This window comes from Eucyclogobius newberryi, unplaced genomic scaffold (genome assembly GCF_026437365.1).
Source record: "Eucyclogobius newberryi isolate DKJ021-1_F unplaced genomic scaffold, fEucNew1.0.hap1 SCAF_13, whole genome shotgun sequence".
NCBI classification, from domain to species: Eukaryota; Metazoa; Chordata; class Actinopteri; order Gobiiformes; family Gobiidae; genus Eucyclogobius; species Eucyclogobius newberryi.
In genome coordinates this window covers 36,650,289-36,671,432 of record NW_027315757.1, presented here as the reverse complement: position 1 = coordinate 36,671,432, position 21,144 = coordinate 36,650,289, and the positions used below count along the sequence as shown (strand labels likewise).

The 21,144-nt window shown below is 42.0% G+C and overlaps 1 protein-coding gene across 1 annotated transcript in view; it reads left to right on the top strand.

The window, feature by feature from the left end:
- syt3 (synaptotagmin III) overlaps positions 1–21,144 on the top strand; it is a 202,155-nt gene that overhangs the window by 157,603 nt on the left and 23,408 nt on the right. The window lies entirely within an intron of this gene.

Below are 21,144 nucleotides of genomic sequence, written 5' to 3'. Positions count from 1 at the left end.
TGTCCACTCTGTGCTGTCCACTCTCTGTACTGTCCTCTCACTGTACTGTCCACTCTGTGCTGTCCACTCACTGTACTGTCCACTCCATACTGTCCACGCTCTGTGCTGACCACTCTGTGCTGTCCACTCTCTGTGCTGTCCACTCTCTGTACTGTCCACTCACTGTACTGTCCACTCCATACTGTCCACGCTCTGTGCTGACCACTCTGTGCTGTCCACTCACTGTACTGTCCACTCTGTGCTGTCCACTCACTGTACTGTCCACTCCGTACTGACCACTCATTGTGCTGTCCACTCTCTGTACTGTCCACTCACTATAACGGCCACTCTGTGCTGTCCACTCACTGTGCTGTCCACTCTCTGTACTGTCCACTCACTGTACTGTCCACTCTGTGCTGTCCACTCACTGTACTGTCCACTCTGTGCTGTCCACTCTCTGTACTGTCCACTCACTATACTGTCCACTCTGTGCTGTCCACTCACTGTACTGTCCACTCTGTGCTGTCCACTCACTATACTGTCCACTCTGTACTGTCCACTCACTGTACTGTCCACTCTGTGCTGTCCACTCACTATACTGTCCACTCTGTACTGTCCACTCACTGTACTGTCCACTCTGTGCTGTCCACTCACTATACTGTCCACTCTGTACTGTCCACTCACTGTACTGTCCACTCTGTGCTGTCCACTCTCTGTACTGTACACTCTGTGCTGTCCACTCACTGTACTGTCCACTCTGTGCTGTCCACTCTCTGTACTGTCCACTCACTATACTGTCCACTCTGTGCTGTCCACTCACTGTACTGTCCACTCTGTGCTGTCCACTCACTATACTGTCCACTCTGTACTGTCCACTCACTGTACTGTCCACTCTGTGCTGTCCACTCACTGTACTGTCCACTCTGTGCTGTCCACTCTCTGTACTGTCCACTCACTATACTGTCCACTCTGTGCTGTCCACTCACTGTACTGTCCACTCTGTGCTGTCCACTCACTATACTGTCCACTCTGTACTGTCCACTCACTGTACTGTCCACTCTGTGCTGTCCACTCACTATACTGTCCACTCTGTACTGTCCACTCACTGTACTGTCCACTCTGTGCTGTCCACTCACTATACTGTCCACTCTGTACTGTCCACTCACTGTACTGTCCACTCTCTGCTGTCCACTCACTATATTGTCCACTCTGTACTGTCCACTCACTGTACTGTCCACTCTGTGCTGTCCACTCACTATACTGTCCACTCTGTACTGTCCACTCACTGTACTGTCCACTCTGTGCTGTCCACTCACTATACTGTCCACTCTGTACTGTCCACTCACTGTACTGTCCACTCTGTGCTGTCCACTCACTATACTGTCCACTCTGTGCTGTCCACTCACTATACTGTCCACTCTGTGCTGTCCACTCACTGTACTGTCCACTCCGTACTGACCACTCATTGTGCTGTCCACTCTCTGTACTGTCCACTCACTGTACTGTCCACTCTGTGCTGTCCACTCACTATACTGTCCACTCTGTACTGTCCACTCACTGTACTGTCCACTCTGTGCTGTCCACTCACTATACTGTCCACTCTGTACTGTCCACTCACTGTACTGTCCACTCTGTGCTGTCCACTCACTATACTGTCCACTCTGTACTGTCCACTCACTGTACTGTCCACTCTCTGCTGTCCACTCACTATACTGTCCACTCTGTACTGTCCACTCACTGTACTGTCCACTCTGTGCTGTCCACTCACTATACTGTCCACTCTGTACTGTCCACTCACTGTACTGTCCACTCTGTGCTGTCCACTCACTATACTGTCCACTCTGTACTGTCCACTCACTGTACTGTCCACTCTGTGCTGTCCACTCACTATACTGTCCACTCTGTGCTGTCCACTCACTATACTGTCCACTCTGTGCTGTCCACTCACTGTACTGTCCACTCCGTACTGACCACTCATTGTGCTGTCCACTCTCTGTACTGTCCACTCACTGTACTGTCCACTCACTGTACTGTCCACTCCATACTGTCCACGCTCTGTGCTGACCACTCTGTGCTGTCCACTCACTGTACTGTCCACTCTGTGCTGTCCACTCACTGTACTGTCCACTCCGTACTGACCACTCATTGTGCTGTCCACTCTCTGTACTGTCCACTCACTATAACGGCCACTCTGTGCTGTCCACTCACTGTGCTGTCCACTCTCTGTACTGTCCACTCACTGTACTGTCCACTCTGTGCTGTCCACTCTCTGTACTGTCCACTCACTATACTGTCCACTCTGTGCTGTCCACTCACTGTACTGTCCACTCTGTGCTGTCCACTCACTATACTGTCCACTCTGTACTGTCCACTCACTGTACTGTCCACTCTGTGCTGTCCACTCACTATACTGTCCACTCTGTACTGTCCACTCACTGTACTGTCCACTCTGTGCTGTCCACTCACTATACTGTCCACTCTGTACTGTCCACTCACTGTACTGTCCACTCTGTGCTGTCCACTCACTATACTGTCCACTCTGTACTGTCCACTCACTGTACTGTCCACTCTGTGCTGTCCACTCTCTGTGCTGTCCACTCTCTGTACTGTACACTCACTGTACTGTCCACTCTGTGCTGTCCACTCACTGTACTGTCCACTCTGTACTGTCCACTCACTGTACTGTCCACTCCGTACTGACCACTCATTGTGCTGTCCACTCTCTGTACTGTACACTCTGTGCTGTCCACTCACTGTACTGTCCACTCTGTGCTGTCCACTCTCTGTACTGTCCACTCACTATACTGTCCACTCTGTGCTGTCCACTCACTGTACTGTCCACTCTGTGCTGTCCACTCACTATACTGTCCACTCTGTACTGTCCACTCACTGTACTGTCCACTCTGTGCTGTCCACTCACTGTACTGTCCACTCTGTGCTGTCCACTCTCTGTACTGTCCACTCACTATACTGTCCACTCTGTGCTGTCCACTCACTGTACTGTCCACTCTGTGCTGTCCACTCACTATACTGTCCACTCTGTACTGTCCACTCACTGTACTGTCCACTCTGTGCTGTCCACTCACTATACTGTCCACTCTGTACTGTCCACTCACTGTACTGTCCACTCTGTGCTGTCCACTCACTATACTGTCCACTCTGTACTGTCCACTCACTGTACTGTCCACTCTCTGCTGTCCACTCACTATACTGTCCACTCTGTACTGTCCACTCACTGTACTGTCCACTCTGTGCTGTCCACTCACTATACTGTCCACTCTGTACTGTCCACTCACTGTACTGTCCACTCTGTGCTGTCCACTCACTATACTGTCCACTCTGTACTGTCCACTCACTGTACTGTCCACTCTGTACTGTCCACTCACTATACTGTCCACTCTGTGCTGTCCACTCACTGTACTGTCCACTCTGTGCTGTCCACTCACTGTACTGTCCACTCTGTGCTGTCCACTCACTGTACTGTCCACTCTGTGCTGTCCACTCACTATACTGTCCACTCACTGTACTGTCCACTCTGTGCTGTAGATTTGTGCTCTTCTCTGAATAGATAACTGTAGATCTTTATTGACTTCTTGATCGTGAGGACATAAGGACATAATGACTGTTGCTGTGGCGATCTGTTTGTTGGAAAGAATTCATTTGATTATGGATTTTTTTATTGTTTAATGATCCACAAGTGTTCTTGATGTGAGCGCCTCTCCACAGATCAGAACTGTAACTGCTTGTCTCCACAGAGAAAGAGAAGTTAAATGTGATAAGCATAGACTTTACATCCCCATGATGTATAACGCTTTGAAATAATCATATAATAACCCTGTAATAACCATATAATTATAGGCTAATTACAAAGTTATTACAGGGTTATTATATGATTATTATAGGCTTATTACGGAATTATTGCAGTTATTACAGGGTTATGGTATTATGGGGGTATTACAGCGTTATTACGGGGTTATTACAGGGTTAATGCAGGTTTATTACAGGGTTATTATGGGGTTATTAGGGGTTATTACAGGGTTATGGGGTTATTACGAGGTTATTACGGGGTTATTACGAGGTTATTACGGCGTTATTACAGGGATATTAGGGGGTTATTACGAGGTTATCCATCCATCCATCCATCTTCTGCCGCTTTATCCGGGGCCGGGTCGCGGGGGCAGCAGTCTGAGCAGGGACTCCCATGGTTCTCGACTGGAAAAAGGTGGCTTGTCCTCTCCAGGTGGGTGGGGGTCCTTTTCCTCTCCAGGTGGGTGGGGGGTCCTTTTCCTCTCCAGGTGGGTGGGGGGTCCTTGTCCTCTCCAGGTGGGTGGGGGGTCCTTGTCCTCTCCAGATGGGTGGGGGGTCCTTTTCCTCTCCAGGTGGGTGTGAAGTCCTTGTCCCAAGTGGAGGAGTTCAAGTATCTCGGGGTCTTGTTCACGAGTGAGGGAAGGATGGAGCGTGAGATCGACAGTTGGATCGACTGTTGTGGTGAAGAAGGAGCTGAGTCCAAAGACAAAGCTCTGGATTTACCGGTCACTCTACGTTCTGACCTCACCTATGGTCATGAGCTTTGGGTAATGACCGGAAGGACAAGATCGCGGATACAAGCGGTCGAATTGAGTTTCCTCCGCCGTGTGGCTGGGCGCTTCCTTAGAGATAAGGTGAGGAGCTCGGCCACACGGGGGGAGCTCGGAGTAGAGCCGCTGCTCCTCCAGCTGAGGTGGCTCGGGCATCTGTTCCGGAGCCTCTTGGGCGCCTCCCTCGGGAGGTGTTTCAGGCATGTCCCACCGGGAAGAGGCCCCGGGGAAGACCCAGGACACGCTGGAGAGACTATGTCTCTCGGCTGGCCTGGGAACGCCCCCGGAGGAGTTAGAGGAAGTGTCTGGCAAGAAGGAAGTCTGGGAATCCCTGGTCAGACTGCTGCCCCTGCGACCCGGCCCCGGATAAAGCGGTAGAAAATGGATTGATCATAAAAATGCAACTGTGATTATTTTGATAGTCGACTTATTTCAGCCCTTCTATGTTATTGTTTACGACTTAATATCTCTCCTTTAATGAAGGATTGTGAAGTAGAATACTCGCACACACGTCTGCTGCAGTTAGCGATTAGCTCGTTATGTAGCGACAACGCTAATTAGCACATTATTAGATATGCTAATTAGCTTGTTATTGGCTGAGGGCGGGAGAAGCTGGAATACATTTATGCCTAAAAGTTCAGCAAGTTTCAAACCCGCTCCACAATATGACGTTTGACCCATGGAGTTACATGTCAGATCAGTGGAGCGGCGACCCTGCTCGCCACAACAATGCACAAGGTATTTTTGAGTTCCTTCTCCGTCCAGTAGATGGCATTATTCTAAAAGGTCAAGAGCGTGTTTAAATCGTAATTAAAGCTTAATATGTGTCGTTAAACAGAACACGTTAGAAACAGAAATGTAGATTCACTCAGAACGATCTGTTTATGCACAAAAACAGCAGAAATGTGAGGGCCCCGGCCCCGCCCCCGGCCCCGGCCCCGTGGGGGGTCGCATCCTTGACTGTTCAGTTTGTGTCGTCCAGTTCTTTGTGATGCCAAAAGTACGTTCCAAAGGTATTATTGAGTCCGTGGCAGGAGTTTTGAGGCCCAAGTTCATCGAGAGGGAAGAGGATGTCTAAGTAGAGCTTTATTGGTCCCAGAACACGTGATGGTGGTTCGCCTCCTGGTGGCGCTGTTTCTCCAACAGTTGCATTTGGAGTCAGACCCTTTGGACGCAGTGTCCGTGTGACCCAAGGTCAAGGATCATCACCGTGTGTTTTAGGTAGAACATACCACACTTCAGACGTGTTAGCTTCTTGTTAGCTTCTTGTTAGCTTCTTGTTAGCTTCTTGTTAGCTTCTTGTTAGCTTCTCAGTAGATGCTCTCACGCTTCCTGTAGTTCTATGATCTTTAGCTGGATCTTTGAACATTCTTACAAACATCTCCTTTCTTCCTGGCGCTGATGGTTCTGCTGATGGTTCTGCTGATGGTTCTGTTGATGGTTCTGCTGATGGTTCTGCTGATGGTTCTGCTGATGGTTCTGCTGATGGTTCTGCTGATGGTTCTGCTGATGGTTCTTCTGCTCCATCTTCTTCATGTTCTGAGTGACCCCAGCGCATGCGTCTTATTGGCTGGTTTCTGATGACATCACGACATCGTACTCTCTTATTCAATCACGAGTCACAGTAAATTGATGGGGAGGCCCCTGCAGATCCACTGGCTCCTGGTGTGGGAGGCTCCTGGTGTGGGAGGCTCCTGGTGTGGGAGGCTCCTGGTGTGGGAGGCTCCTGGTGTGGGGGGGCCCCTCGTGGCTCCTGGTGTGGGAGGCCCCTTGTGGCTCCTGGTGTGGGAGGCCCCTCGTGGCTCCTAGTGTGGGGGGCCCCTCGTGGCTCCTGGTGTGGGGGGCCCCTCGTGGCTCCTGGTGTGGGGGGCCCCTCGTAGCTCTTGGTGTGGGGGGGCCCTCGTGGCTCCTGGTGTGGGAGCTGCAGAATGAGCTGCTGTTTTTGACCTTGAGGCTCAGAGGGCGTTTCATTCGTCCAAAGAGACGACGAATCAAATCAAAGCTGCTCCGGTCACTGCATCTGGACATTTACATCAGGATCTTTGGTTTTCACGGCACGTTTGGCTCAGACGTGACGTCATCTCTGGGAAGGACGAGTCTGTCCTGAAGATCGCACTGAACAGACTCGATTATATTAATATAATTATATATTATATAACAGAGGGAAAGTTATGCATGATTATGGGAAATATATTTCATAATCCACCAAGTCACTGCAAAGGTCGCCATGACGACAATGACGAGCGTTAATCTGGACCTTAACAACACCAGCTTGTCTCCAGAATGTTCCTCAGAGTGACTTAGATACAGATGAGGTCAGTGGAGAGGCGAGCTGTACATGGGCTGACCACTGGGGGCAGTAGTGAACACAGAGCTGTACATGAGCTGACCACTGGGGGCAGTAGTGAACACAGAGCTGTACATGAGCTGACCACTGGGGGCAGTAGTGAACACAGAGCTGTACATGGGCTGACCACTGGGGGCAGTAGTGAACACAGCCTCCATGTTTGTTTTGTAGATATTCTCTGTTGGACATTGAGCGCCCTCTGGTGGCGACTCAACAGGGAACGAGAGGTTTGGACTTCACTAGTTTGATGACCTGAGACTCCATTTGATCAAATGGACTGGGCCTCGACAGGGTCTGACAGGGTCTGATAGGGTCTGACAGGGTCTGACAGGGTCTTAGAGCACATGGACATTACGCAGGTGAATGTGAAGTGTGTTTTTGCCGCGCTCATGGGACAAACGGGACTCGATGTCTCAAGTTAAATCATAAATCATAAGTCATTTCAAGTCAGGATTTGTTCGTCAGACTTTGATGAATGATTCATTTTGTTTCTTGACGTCTTCATTTCCCAAAACATTTTCTAAGTTGTTGCTGGTCAGATTGTGATCAGGACTGTGTACTTTAGTGTGTACTTTAGTGTGTACTTTAGTGTGTACTTTAGTGTGTACATCAGTGTGTACTTAGTGTGTACTTTAGTGTGTACATCAGTGTGTACTTTAGTGTGTACATCAGTGTGTACATCAGTGTGTACTTTAGTGTGTACATCAGTGTGTACTTTAGTGTGTACATCAGTGTGTACTTTAGTGTGTACATCAGTGTGTACTTTAGTGTGTACATCAGTGTGTACTTTAGTGTGTACATCAGTGTGTACATCAGTGTGTACTTTAGTGTGTACATCAGTGTGTACATCAGTGTGTACTTAGTGTGTACTTTAGTGTGTACATCAGTGTGTACTTTAGTGTGTACATCAGTGTGTACATCAGTGTGTACTTTAGTGTGTACATCAGTGTGTACTTTAGTGTGTACATCAGTGTGTACTTTAGTGTGTACATCAGTGTGTACATCAGTGTTTACATCAGAGTGTACATCAGTGTGTACTTTAGTGTGTACTTTAGTGTGTACATCAGTGTGTACTTTAGTGTGTACTTTAGTGTGTACATCAGTGTGTACATCAGTGTATACTTTAGTGTTTACATCAGTGTGTACATCAGTGTGTACTTTAGTGTGTACTTTAGTGTGTACATCAGAGTGTACTTTAGTGTGTACATCAGTGTGTACTTTAGTGTGTATATCAGTGTGTACTTTAGTGTGTATATCAGTGTGTACTTTAGTGTGTACATCAGTGTGTACATCAGTGTGTACTTTAGTGTGTACTTTAGTGTGTACTTTAGTGTGTACATCAGTGTATACATCAGTGTGTACTTTAGTGTGTACATCAGTGTGTACTTTAGTGTGTACTTTAGTGTGTACATCAGTGTGTACTTTAATGTGTACTTTAGTGTGCACTTTAATGTGTACATCAGTGTGTACTTTAGTGTGTACATCAGTGTGTACTTTAGAGTGTACTTTATTGTGTACTTTAGGGTGTACATCAGTGTGTACTTTAGTGTGTACATCAATGTGTACATCAGTGTGTACTTTAGTGTGTACATCAATGTGTACATCAGTGTGTACTTTAGTGTGTACATCAATGTGTACATCAGTGTGTACTTTAGGGTGTACATCAGTGTGTAAATCAGTGTGTACTTTAGTGTGTACATCAATGTGTACATCAGCGTGTACTTTAGTGTGTACTTTAGTGTGTACATCAGTGTGTACTTTAGTGTGTACATCAGTGTGTACATTAGTGTGTACTTTAGTGTGTACATCACTGTTTACTTTAGTGTGTACTTTAGTGTGTACTTTAGGGTGTACATCAGTGTGTACATCAGTGTGTACTTCAGTGTGTACATCAGTGTGTACTTTAGTGTGTACATCAGTGTGTACTTTAGTGTGTACTTTAGTGTGTACATCAATGTGTACATCAGTGTGTACTTTAGTGTGTACATCAGTGTGTACTTTAGTGTGTACATCAGTGTGTACTTTAGTGTGTACATCAGTGTGTACTTTAGTGTGTACTTTAGGGTGTACATCAGTGTGTACTTTAGTGTTTACTTTAGTGTGTACTTTAGGGTGTACATCAGTGTGTACTTTAGTGGGTACATCAGTGTGTACTTTAGGGTATACATCAGTGTGTACATCAGTGTGTACTTCAGTGTGTACTTTAGTGTGTACATCAGTGTGTACTTTAGGGTGTACATCAGTGTGTACATCAGTGTGTACTTTAGTGTGTACTTTAGTGTGTACATCAGTGTATACATCAGTGTGTACTTCAGTGTGTACATCAGTGTGTACTTTAGTGTGTACATCAGTGTGTACTTTAATGTGTACTTTAGTGTGTACTTTAGTGTGTACATCAGTGTGTACATCAGTGTGTACATCAGTGTGTACTTTAGTGTGTACATCAGTGTGTGCATCAGTGTGTACTTTAGTGTGTACTTTAGTGTGTACATCAGTGTGTACTTTAGTGTGTACATCAGTGTGTACATCAGTGTGTACTTTAGTGTGTACATCAGTGTGTACTTTAGTGTGTACATCAGTGTGTACTTTAGTGTGTACATCAGTGTGTACATCAGTGTGTACTTTAGTGTGTACATCAGTGTGTACTTTAGGGTGTACATCAGTGTGTACATCAGTGTTTACATTAGTGTGTACATCAGTGTGTACATCAGTGTGTACTTTAGTGTGTACTTTAGTGTGTACATCAGTGTGTACTTTAGTGTGTACATAGGTGTGTACATCAGTGTGTACTTTAGTGTGTACATCAGTGTGTACTTTAGTGTGTACATCAGTGTGTACTTTAGTGTGTACATCAGTGTGTACATCAGTGTTTACATCAGAGTGTACATCAGTGTGTACTTTAGTGTGTACTTTAGTGTGTACATCAGTGTGTACTTTAGTGTGTACATCAGTGTGTACTTTAGTGTGTACATCAGTGTGTACATCAGTGTATACTTTAGTGTGTACTTTAGTGTGTACATCAGTGTGTACATCAGTGTGTACTTTAGGGTGTACATCAGTGTGTACATCAGTGTGTACTTTAGTGTGTACACCAATGTGTACATCAGTGTGTACTTTAGTGTGTACATCAATGTGTACATCAGTGTGTACTTTAGTGTGTACTTTAGTGTGTACATCAGTGTGTACATCAGTGTGTACTTTAGTGTGTACATCAGTGTGTACTTTAGTGTGTACATCAGTGTGTACATTAGTGTGTACTTTAGTGTGTACTTTAGTGTTTACTTTAGGGTGTACATCAGTGTGTACTTTAGTGTGTACTTTAGGGTATACATCAGTGTGTACATCAGTGTGTACTTCAGTGTGTACTTTAGTGTGTACATCAGTGTGTACTTTAGTGGGTACATGAGTGTGTACTTTAGGGTATACATCAGTGTGTACATCAGTGTGTACTTCAGTGTGTACTTTAGTGTGTACATCAGTGTGTACTTTAGGGTGTACATCAGTGTGTACATCAGTGTGTACTTTAGTGTGTACTTTAGTGTGTACATCAGTGTATACATCAGTGTGTACTTCAGTGTGTACATCAGTGTGTACTTTAGTGTGTACATCAGTGTGTACTTTAATGTGTACTTTAGTGTGTACTTTAGTGTGTACATCAGTGTGTACATCAGTGTGTACTTTAGTGTGTACTTTATTGTGTACGTCAGTGTGTACTTTAGTGTGTACATCAGTGTATACATCAGTGTGTACTTAAGTGTGTACATCAGTGTGTACTTTAGTGTGTACATCAGTGTGTACTTTAGTGTGCACAACAGTGTGTACATCAGTGTGTACTTTAGAGTCTACATCAGTGTGTACATCAGTGTGTACTTTAGGGTGTACATCAGTGTGTACATCAGTGTTTACATTAGTTTTTACATCAGTGTGTACTTTAGTGTGTACTTTAGGGTGTACATCAGTGTGTACTTTAGTGGGTACATCAGCGTGTACTTTAGTGTGTACTTTAGGGTGTACATCAGGGTGTACATCAGTGTGTACTTTAGTGTGTACGTCAGTGTGTACTTTAGTGTGTACATCAGTGTGTACATCAGTGTGTACTTTAGTGTGTACATCAGTGTGTACATTAGTGTGTACTTTAGGGTGTACATCAGTGTGTACTTTAGTGTGTACTTTAGGGTGTACATCAGTGTTTACTTTAGTGGGTACATCAGTGTGTACTTTAGTGTGTACTTTAGGGTGTACATCAGGGCTTACATCAGTGTGTACTTAGTGTGTACGTCAGTGTGTACTTTAGTGTGTACATCAGTGTGTACATCAGTGTGTACTTTAGTGTGTACATCAGTGTGTACATTAGTGTGTACTTTAGGGTGTACATCAGTGTGTACATCAGTGTGTACATCAGTGTGTACTTTAGTGTGTACTTTAGTGTGTACTTTAGTGTCTACATCTGTGTATACATCAGTGTGTACTTTAGTGTGTACATCAGTGTGTACTTTAGTGTGTACTTTAGTGTGTACATCAGTGTGTACTTTAATGTGTACTTTAGTGTGCACTTTAATGTGTACATCAGTGTGTACTTTAGTGTGTACTTTATTGTGTACTTTAGGGTGTACATCAGTTTGTACTTTAGTGTGTACATCAATGTGTACATCAGTGTGTACTTTAGTGTGTACATCAATGTGTACATCAGTGTGTACATCAGTGTGTACTTTAGTGTGTACATCAGTGTGTACATCAGTGTGTACTTAGTGTGTACTTTAGTGTGTACATCAGTGTGTACTTTAGTGTGTACATCAGTGTGTACATCAGTGTGTACTTTAGTGTGTACATCAGTGTGTACATCAGTGTGTACTTAGTGTGTACTTTAGTGTGTACATCAGTGTGTACTTTAGTGTGTACATCAGTGTGTACATCAGTGTGTACTTTAGTGTGTACATCAGTGTGTACTTTAGTGTGTACATCAGTGTGTACTTTAGTGTGTACATCAGTGTGTACATCAGTGTTTACATCAGAGTGTACATCAGTGTGTACTTTAGTGTGTACTTTAGTGTGTACATCAGTGTGTACTTTAGTGTGTACTTTAGTGTGTACATCAGTGTGTACATCAGTGTATACTTTAGTGTTTACATCAGTGTGTACATCAGTGTGTACTTTAGTGTGTACTTTAGTGTGTACATCAGAGTGTACTTTAGTGTGTACATCAGTGTGTACTTTAGTGTGTATATCAGTGTGTACTTTAGTGTGTATATCAGTGTGTACTTTAGTGTGTACATCAGTGTGTACATCAGTGTGTACTTTAGTGTGTACTTTAGTGTGTACTTTAGTGTGTACATCAGTGTATACATCAGTGTGTACTTTAGTGTGTACATCAGTGTGTACTTTAGTGTGTACTTTAGTGTGTACATCAGTGTGTACTTTAATGTGTACTTTAGTGTGCACTTTAATGTGTACATCAGTGTGTACTTTAGTGTGTACATCAGTGTGTACTTTAGAGTGTACTTTATTGTGTACTTTAGGGTGTACATCAGTGTGTACTTTAGTGTGTACATCAATGTGTACATCAGTGTGTACTTTAGTGTGTACATCAATGTGTACATCAGTGTGTACTTTAGTGTGTACATCAATGTGTACATCAGTGTGTACTTTAGGGTGTACATCAGTGTGTAAATCAGTGTGTACTTTAGTGTGTACATCAATGTGTACATCAGCGTGTACTTTAGTGTGTACTTTAGTGTGTACATCAGTGTGTACTTTAGTGTGTACATCAGTGTGTACATTAGTGTGTACTTTAGTGTGTACATCACTGTTTACTTTAGTGTGTACTTTAGTGTGTACTTTAGGGTGTACATCAGTGTGTACATCAGTGTGTACTTCAGTGTGTACATCAGTGTGTACTTTAGTGTGTACATCAGTGTGTACTTTAGTGTGTACTTTAGTGTGTACATCAATGTGTACATCAGTGTGTACTTTAGTGTGTACATCAGTGTGTACTTTAGTGTGTACATCAGTGTGTACTTTAGTGTGTACATCAGTGTGTACTTTAGTGTGTACTTTAGGGTGTACATCAGTGTGTACTTTAGTGTTTACTTTAGTGTGTACTTTAGGGTGTACATCAGTGTGTACTTTAGTGGGTACATCAGTGTGTACTTTAGGGTATACATCAGTGTGTACATCAGTGTGTACTTCAGTGTGTACTTTAGTGTGTACATCAGTGTGTACTTTAGGGTGTACATCAGTGTGTACATCAGTGTGTACTTTAGTGTGTACTTTAGTGTGTACATCAGTGTATACATCAGTGTGTACTTCAGTGTGTACATCAGTGTGTACTTTAGTGTGTACATCAGTGTGTACTTTAATGTGTACTTTAGTGTGTACTTTAGTGTGTACATCAGTGTGTACATCAGTGTGTACATCAGTGTGTACTTTAGTGTGTACATCAGTGTGTGCATCAGTGTGTACTTTAGTGTGTACTTTAGTGTGTACATCAGTGTGTACTTTAGTGTGTACATCAGTGTGTACATCAGTGTGTACTTTAGTGTGTACATCAGTGTGTACTTTAGTGTGTACATCAGTGTGTACTTTAGTGTGTACATCAGTGTGTACATCAGTGTGTACTTTAGTGTGTACATCAGTGTGTACTTTAGGGTGTACATCAGTGTGTACATCAGTGTTTACATTAGTGTGTACATCAGTGTGTACATCAGTGTGTACTTTAGTGTGTACTTTAGTGTGTACATCAGTGTGTACTTTAGTGTGTACATAGGTGTGTACATCAGTGTGTACTTTAGTGTGTACATCAGTGTGTACTTTAGTGTGTACATCAGTGTGTACTTTAGTGTGTACATCAGTGTGTACATCAGTGTTTACATCAGAGTGTACATCAGTGTGTACTTTAGTGTGTACTTTAGTGTGTACATCAGTGTGTACTTTAGTGTGTACATCAGTGTGTACTTTAGTGTGTACATCAGTGTGTACATCAGTGTATACTTTAGTGTGTACTTTAGTGTGTACATCAGTGTGTACATCAGTGTGTACTTTAGGGTGTACATCAGTGTGTACATCAGTGTGTACTTTAGTGTGTACACCAATGTGTACATCAGTGTGTACTTTAGTGTGTACATCAATGTGTACATCAGTGTGTACTTTAGTGTGTACTTTAGTGTGTACATCAGTGTGTACATCAGTGTGTACTTTAGTGTGTACATCAGTGTGTACTTTAGTGTGTACATCAGTGTGTACATTAGTGTGTACTTTAGTGTGTACTTTAGTGTTTACTTTAGGGTGTACATCAGTGTGTACTTTAGTGTGTACTTTAGGGTATACATCAGTGTGTACATCAGTGTGTACTTCAGTGTGTACTTTAGTGTGTACATCAGTGTGTACTTTAGTGGGTACATGAGTGTGTACTTTAGGGTATACATCAGTGTGTACATCAGTGTGTACTTCAGTGTGTACTTTAGTGTGTACATCAGTGTGTACTTTAGGGTGTACATCAGTGTGTACATCAGTGTGTACTTTAGTGTGTACTTTAGTGTGTACATCAGTGTATACATCAGTGTGTACTTCAGTGTGTACATCAGTGTGTACTTTAGTGTGTACATCAGTGTGTACTTTAATGTGTACTTTAGTGTGTACTTTAGTGTGTACATCAGTGTGTACATCAGTGTGTACTTTAGTGTGTACTTTATTGTGTACGTCAGTGTGTACTTTAGTGTGTACATCAGTGTATACATCAGTGTGTACTTAAGTGTGTACATCAGTGTGTACTTTAGTGTGTACATCAGTGTGTACTTTAGTGTGCACAACAGTGTGTACATCAGTGTGTACTTTAGAGTCTACATCAGTGTGTACATCAGTGTGTACTTTAGGGTGTACATCAGTGTGTACATCAGTGTTTACATCAGTGTGTACATCAGTGTGTACTTTAGGGTGTACATCAGTGTGTACATCAGTGTTTACATTAGTTTTTACATCAGTGTGTACTTTAGTGTGTACTTTAGGGTGTACATCAGTGTGTACTTTAGTGGGTACATCAGCGTGTACTTTAGTGTGTACTTTAGGGTGTACATCAGGGTGTACATCAGTGTGTACTTTAGTGTGTACGTCAGTGTGTACTTTAGTGTGTACATCAGTGTGTACATCAGTGTGTACTTTAGTGTGTACATCAGTGTGTACATTAGTGTGTACTTTAGGGTGTACATCAGTGTGTACTTTAGTGTGTACTTTAGGGTGTACATCAGTGTTTACTTTAGTGGGTACATCAGTGTGTACTTTAGTGTGTACTTTAGGGTGTACATCAGGGCTTACATCAGTGTGTACTTAGTGTGTACGTCAGTGTGTACTTTAGTGTGTACATCAGTGTGTACATCAGTGTGTACTTTAGTGTGTACATCAGTGTGTACATTAGTGTGTACTTTAGGGTGTACATCAGTGTGTACATCAGTGTGTACATCAGTGTGTACTTTAGTGTGTACTTTAGTGTGTACTTTAGTGTCTACATCTGTGTATACATCAGTGTGTACTTTAGTGTGTACATCAGTGTGTACTTTAGTGTGTACTTTAGTGTGTACATCAGTGTGTACTTTAATGTGTACTTTAGTGTGCACTTTAATGTGTACATCAGTGTGTACTTTAGTGTGTACTTTATTGTGTACTTTAGGGTGTACATCAGTTTGTACTTTAGTGTGTACATCAATGTGTACATCAGTGTGTACTTTAGTGTGTACATCAATGTGTACATCAGTGTGTACTTTAGTGTGTACATCAATGTGTACATCAGTGTGTACTTTAGGGTGTACATCAGTGTGTAAATCAGTGTGTACTTTAGTGTGTACATCAATGTGTACATCAGTGTGTACTTTAGTGTGTACTTTAGTGTGTACATCAGTGTGTACATCAGTGTGTACTTTAGTGTGTACTTTAGTGTGTACTTTAGGGTGTACATCAGTGTGTACTTTAGTGTTTACTTTAGTGTGTACTTTAGGGTCTACATCAGTGTGTACTTTAGTGGGTACATGAGTGTGTACTTTAGGGTATACATCAGTGTGTACATCAGTGTGTACTTCAGTGTGTACTTTAGTGTGTACATCAGTGTGTACTTTAGGGTGTACATCAGTGTGTACATCAGTGTGTACTTTAGTGTGTACTTTAGTGTGTACATCAGTGTATACATCAGTGTGTACTTCAGTGTGTACATCAGTGTGTACTTTAGTGTGTACATCAGTGTGTACTTTAATGTGTACTTTAGTGTGTACTTTAGTGTGTACATCAGTGTGTACATCAGTGTGTACATCAGTGTGTACTTTAGTGTGTACATCAGTGTGTGCATCAGTGTGTACTTTAGTGTGTACTTTAGTGTGTACATCAGTGTGTACTTTAGTGTGTACATCAGTGTGTACATCAGTGTGTACTTTAGTGTGTACATCAGTGTGTACTTTAGTGTGTACATCAGTGTGTACTTTAGTGTGTACATCAGTGTGTACATCAGTGTGTACTTTAGTGTGTACATCAGTGTGTACATCAGTGTGTTCTTTAGGGTGTACATCAGTGTGTACATCAGTGTTTACATTAGTGTGTACATCAGTGTGTACTTTAGGGTGTACATCAGTGTGTACTTTAGAATGCACTTTATTGTGTACTTTAGGGTGTACATCAGTGTGTACTTTAGTGTGTACATCAGTGTGTACTTTAGTGTGTACTTTGGGGTGTACATCAGTGTGTACATCAGTGTGTACATCAGTGTGTACATCAGTGTGTACTTTAGTGTGTACATCAGTGTGTACTTTAGGGTGTACTTTAGGGTGTACATCAGGGCTTACATCAGTGTGTACTTAGTGTGTACGTCAGTGTGTACTTTAGTGTGTACATCAGTGTGTACATCAGTGTGTACTTTAGTGTGTACATCAGTGTGTACATTAGTGTGTACTTTAGGGTGTACATCAGTGTGTACATCAGTGTGTACATCAGTGTGTACTTTAGTGTGTACTTTAGTGTGTACTTTAGTGTCTACATCTGTGTATACATCAGTGTGTACTTTAGTGTGTACATCAGTGTGTACTTTAGTGTGTACTTTAGTGTGTACATCAGTGTGTACTTTAATGTGTACTTTAGTGTGCACTTTAATGTGTACATCAGTGTGTACTTTAGTGTGTACTTTATTGTGTACTTTAGGGTGTACATCAGTTTGTACTTTAGTGTGTACATCAATGTGTACATCAGTGTGTACTTTAGTGTGTACATCAATGTGTACATCAGTGTGTACTTTAGTGTGTACATCAATGTGTACATCAGTGTGTACTTTAGGGTGTACATCAGTGTGTAAATCAGTGTGTACTTTAGTGTGTACATCAATGTGTACATCAGTGTGTACTTTAGTGTGTACTTTAGTGTGTACATCAGTGTGTACATCAGTGTGTACTTTAGTGTGTACTTTAGTGTGTACTTTAGGGTGTACATCAGTGTGTACTTTAGTGTTTACTTTAGTGTGTACTTTAGGGTCTACATCAGTGTGTACTTTAGTGGGTACATGAGTGTGTACTTTAGGGTATACATCAGTGTGTACGTCAGTGTGTACTTCAGTGTGTACTTTAGTGTGTACATCAGTGTGTACTTTAGGGTGTACATCAGTGTGTACATCAGTGTGTACTTTAGTGTGTACTTTAGTGTGTACATCAGTGTATACATCAGTGTGTACTTCAGTGTGTACATCAGTGTGTACTTTAGTGTGTACATCAGTGTGTACTTTAATGTGTACTTTAGTGTGTACTTTAGTGTGTACATCAGTGTGTACATCAGTGTGTACATCAGTGTGTACTTTAGTGTGTACATCAGTGTGTGCATCAGTGTGTACTTTAGTGTGTACTTTAGTGTGTACATCAGTGTGTACTTTAGTGTGTACATCAGTGTGTACATCAGTGTGTACTTTAGTGTGTACATCAGTGTGTACTTTAGTGTGTACATCAGTGTGTACTTTAGTGTGTACATCAGTGTGTACATCAGTGTGTACTTTAGTGTGTACATCAGTGTGTACATCAGTGTGTACTTTAGGGTGTACATCAGTGTGTACATCAGTGTTTACATTAGTGTGTACATCAGTGTGTACTTTAGGGTGTACATCAGTGTGTACTTTAGAATGCACTTTATTGTGTACTTTAGGGTGTACATCAGTGTGTACTTTAGTGTGTACATCAGTGTGTACTTTAGTGTGTACTTTGGGGTGTACATCAGTGTGTACATCAGTGTGTACATCAGTGTGTACATCTGTGTGTACATCAGTGTGTACTTTAGTGTGTACATCAGTGTGTACTTTAGGGTGTACTTTAGGGTGTACATCAGTGTGTACATCAGTGTGTACTTTAGTGTGTACATCAGTGTGTACATTAGTGTGTACATCAGTGTGTACTTTAGTGTGTACATCAGTGTGTACTTTAGGGTGTACTTTAGGGTGTACATCAGTGTGTACATCAGTGTGTACTTTAGTGTGTACATCAGTGTGTACATCAGTGTGTACTTTAGTGTGTACATCAGTGTGTACTTTAGTGTGTACTTTAGTGTGTACATCAGTGTGTACTTTAATGTGTACTTTAGTGTGCACTTTAATGTGTACATCAGTGTGTACTTTAGTGTGTACTTTATTGTGTACTTTAGGGTGTACATCAGTTTGTACTTTAGTGTGTACATCAATGTGTACATCAGTGTGTACTTTAGTGTGTACATCAATGTGTACATCAGTGTGTACTTTAGTGTGTACATCAATGTGTACATCAGTGTGTACTTTAGGGTGTACATCAGTGTGTAAATCAGTGTGTACTTTAGTGTGTACATCAATGTGTACATCAGTGTGTACTTTAGTGTGTACTTTAGTGTGTACATCAGTGTGTACATCAGTGTGTACTTTAGTGTGTACTTTAGTGTGTACTTTAGGGTGTACATCAGTGTGTACTTTAGTGTTTACTTTAGTGTGTACTTTAGGGTCTACATCAGTGTGTACTTTAGTGGGTACATGAGTGTGTACTTTAGGGTATACATCAGTGTGTACATCAGTGTGTACTTCAGTGTGTACTTTAGTGTGTACATCAGTGTGTACTTTAGGGTGTACATCAGTGTGTACATCAGTGTGTACTTTAGTGTGTACTTTAGTGTGTACATCAGTGTATACATCAGTGTGTACTTCAGTGTGTACATCAGTGTGTACTTTAGTGTGTACATCAGTGTGTACTTTAATGTGTACTTTAGTGTGTACTTTAGTGTGTACATCAGTGTGTACATCAGTGTGTACATCAGTGTGTACTTTAGTGTGTACATCAGTGTGTGCATCAGTGTGTACTTTAGTGTGTACTTTAGTGTGTACATCAGTGTGTACTTTAGTGTGTACATCAGTGTGTACATCAGTGTGTACTTTAGTGTGTACATCAGTGTGTACTTTAGTGTGTACATCAGTGTGTACTTTAGTGTGTACATCAGTGTGTACATCAGTGTGTACTTTAGTGTGTACATCAGTGTGTACATCAGTGTGTACTTTAGGGTGTACATCAGTGTGTACATCAGTGTTTACATTAGTGTGTACATCAGTGTGTACTTTAGGGTGTACATCAGTGTGTACTTTAGAATGCACTTTATTGTGTACTTTAGGGTGTACATCAGTGTGTACTTTAGTGTGTACATCAGTGTGTACTTTAGTGTGTACTTTGGGGTGTACATCAGTGTGTACATCAGTGTGTACATCAGTGTGTACATCAGTGTGTACTTTAGTGTGTACATCAGTGTGTACTTTAGGGTGTACATCAGTGTGTACTTTAGAGTGTACTTTATTGTGTACTTTAGGGTGTACATCAGTGTGTACTTTAGTGTGTACATCACTGTGTACTTTAGTGTGTACTTTAGTGTGTACTTTAGGGTGTACATCAGTGTGTACTTTAGTGTGTACTTTAGGGTGTACATCAGTGTGTACTTTAGTGGGTACATCAGTGTGTACTTTAGTGTGTACTTTAGGGTGTACATCAGGGTGTAAATCAGTGTGTACTTTAGTGTGTACGTCAGTTTGCACTTTAGTGTGTACATCAGTGTGTACATCAGTGTGTACTTTAGTGTGTACATCAGTGTGTACATTAGTGTGTACTTTAGGGTGTACATCAGTGTGTACATCAGTGTGTACTTTAGTGTTTACTTTAGTGTGTACTTTAGGGTGTACATCAGTGTGTACTTTAGTGTGTACTTTAGGGTGTACCTCAGTGTGTACTTTAGTGGGTACATCAGTGTGTACTTTAGTGTGTACTTTAGGGTGTACATCAGTGTGTACTTCAGTGTGTACTTTAGTGTGTACTTTAGGGTGTACATCAGTGTGTACTTTAGTGTGTACTTTAGTGTGTACTTTAGGTTGTACATCAGTGTGTACTTTAGGGTGTACATCAGTGTGTACTTTAGTGGGTACATCAGTGTGTACTTTAGTGTGTACTTTAGGGTGTACATCAGTGTGTACATCAGTGTGTACTTTAGTGTGTACTTAAGGGTGTACATCAGTGTGTACTTTAGTGTGTACTTTAGTGTGTACTTTAGGGTGTACATCAGTGTGTACTTTAGTGAGTACATCAGTGTGTGCTTTAGTGTGTACTTTAGTGTGTACTTTAGGGTGTACATCAGTGTGTACTTTATTGTGTACTTTACGGTGTACATCAGTGTGTACATCAGTGTGTACTTTAGTGTGTACATCAGTGTGTACTTTAGTGTGTATTTTAGGGTGTACATCAGTGTGTACTTTAGTGTGTACATCAGTGTGTACTTTAGTGTGTACTTTACGGTGTACATCAGTGTGTATATGTGTTTGTTTAACTCACTTATTTAAAAGTACTCTGTGTAACTTTTCTTCTTTTTTTTCTCGGTCCAAAATCATGTAATAAAAGTGTTAAAATAGCTTATATTCGCTTATATTCGCTTTAGAAATAGATTAGAAGATTATAAATACTTTCTCTGATCTTAAAGGTCGGATCTGCGAAGAGGCGAGCCACAGTAACAAGGTTTTTCTTTAGTCCGGTAATTTTTTCTGTTTTCTATTATGTATATTATACATATTACATATGTCACATAATACATGATATATATTTTCAGGTACATCGAGTCTGCAGCGCCTCATTCGTCTCAATCCAGGATTGATCTATAAAACATACTTTATACTGCACTATACTTTATACTTAAAGTAAAAGTACAAAGTATTTTCTCATACGAGTAGTTTTAAGAGTAACTGGG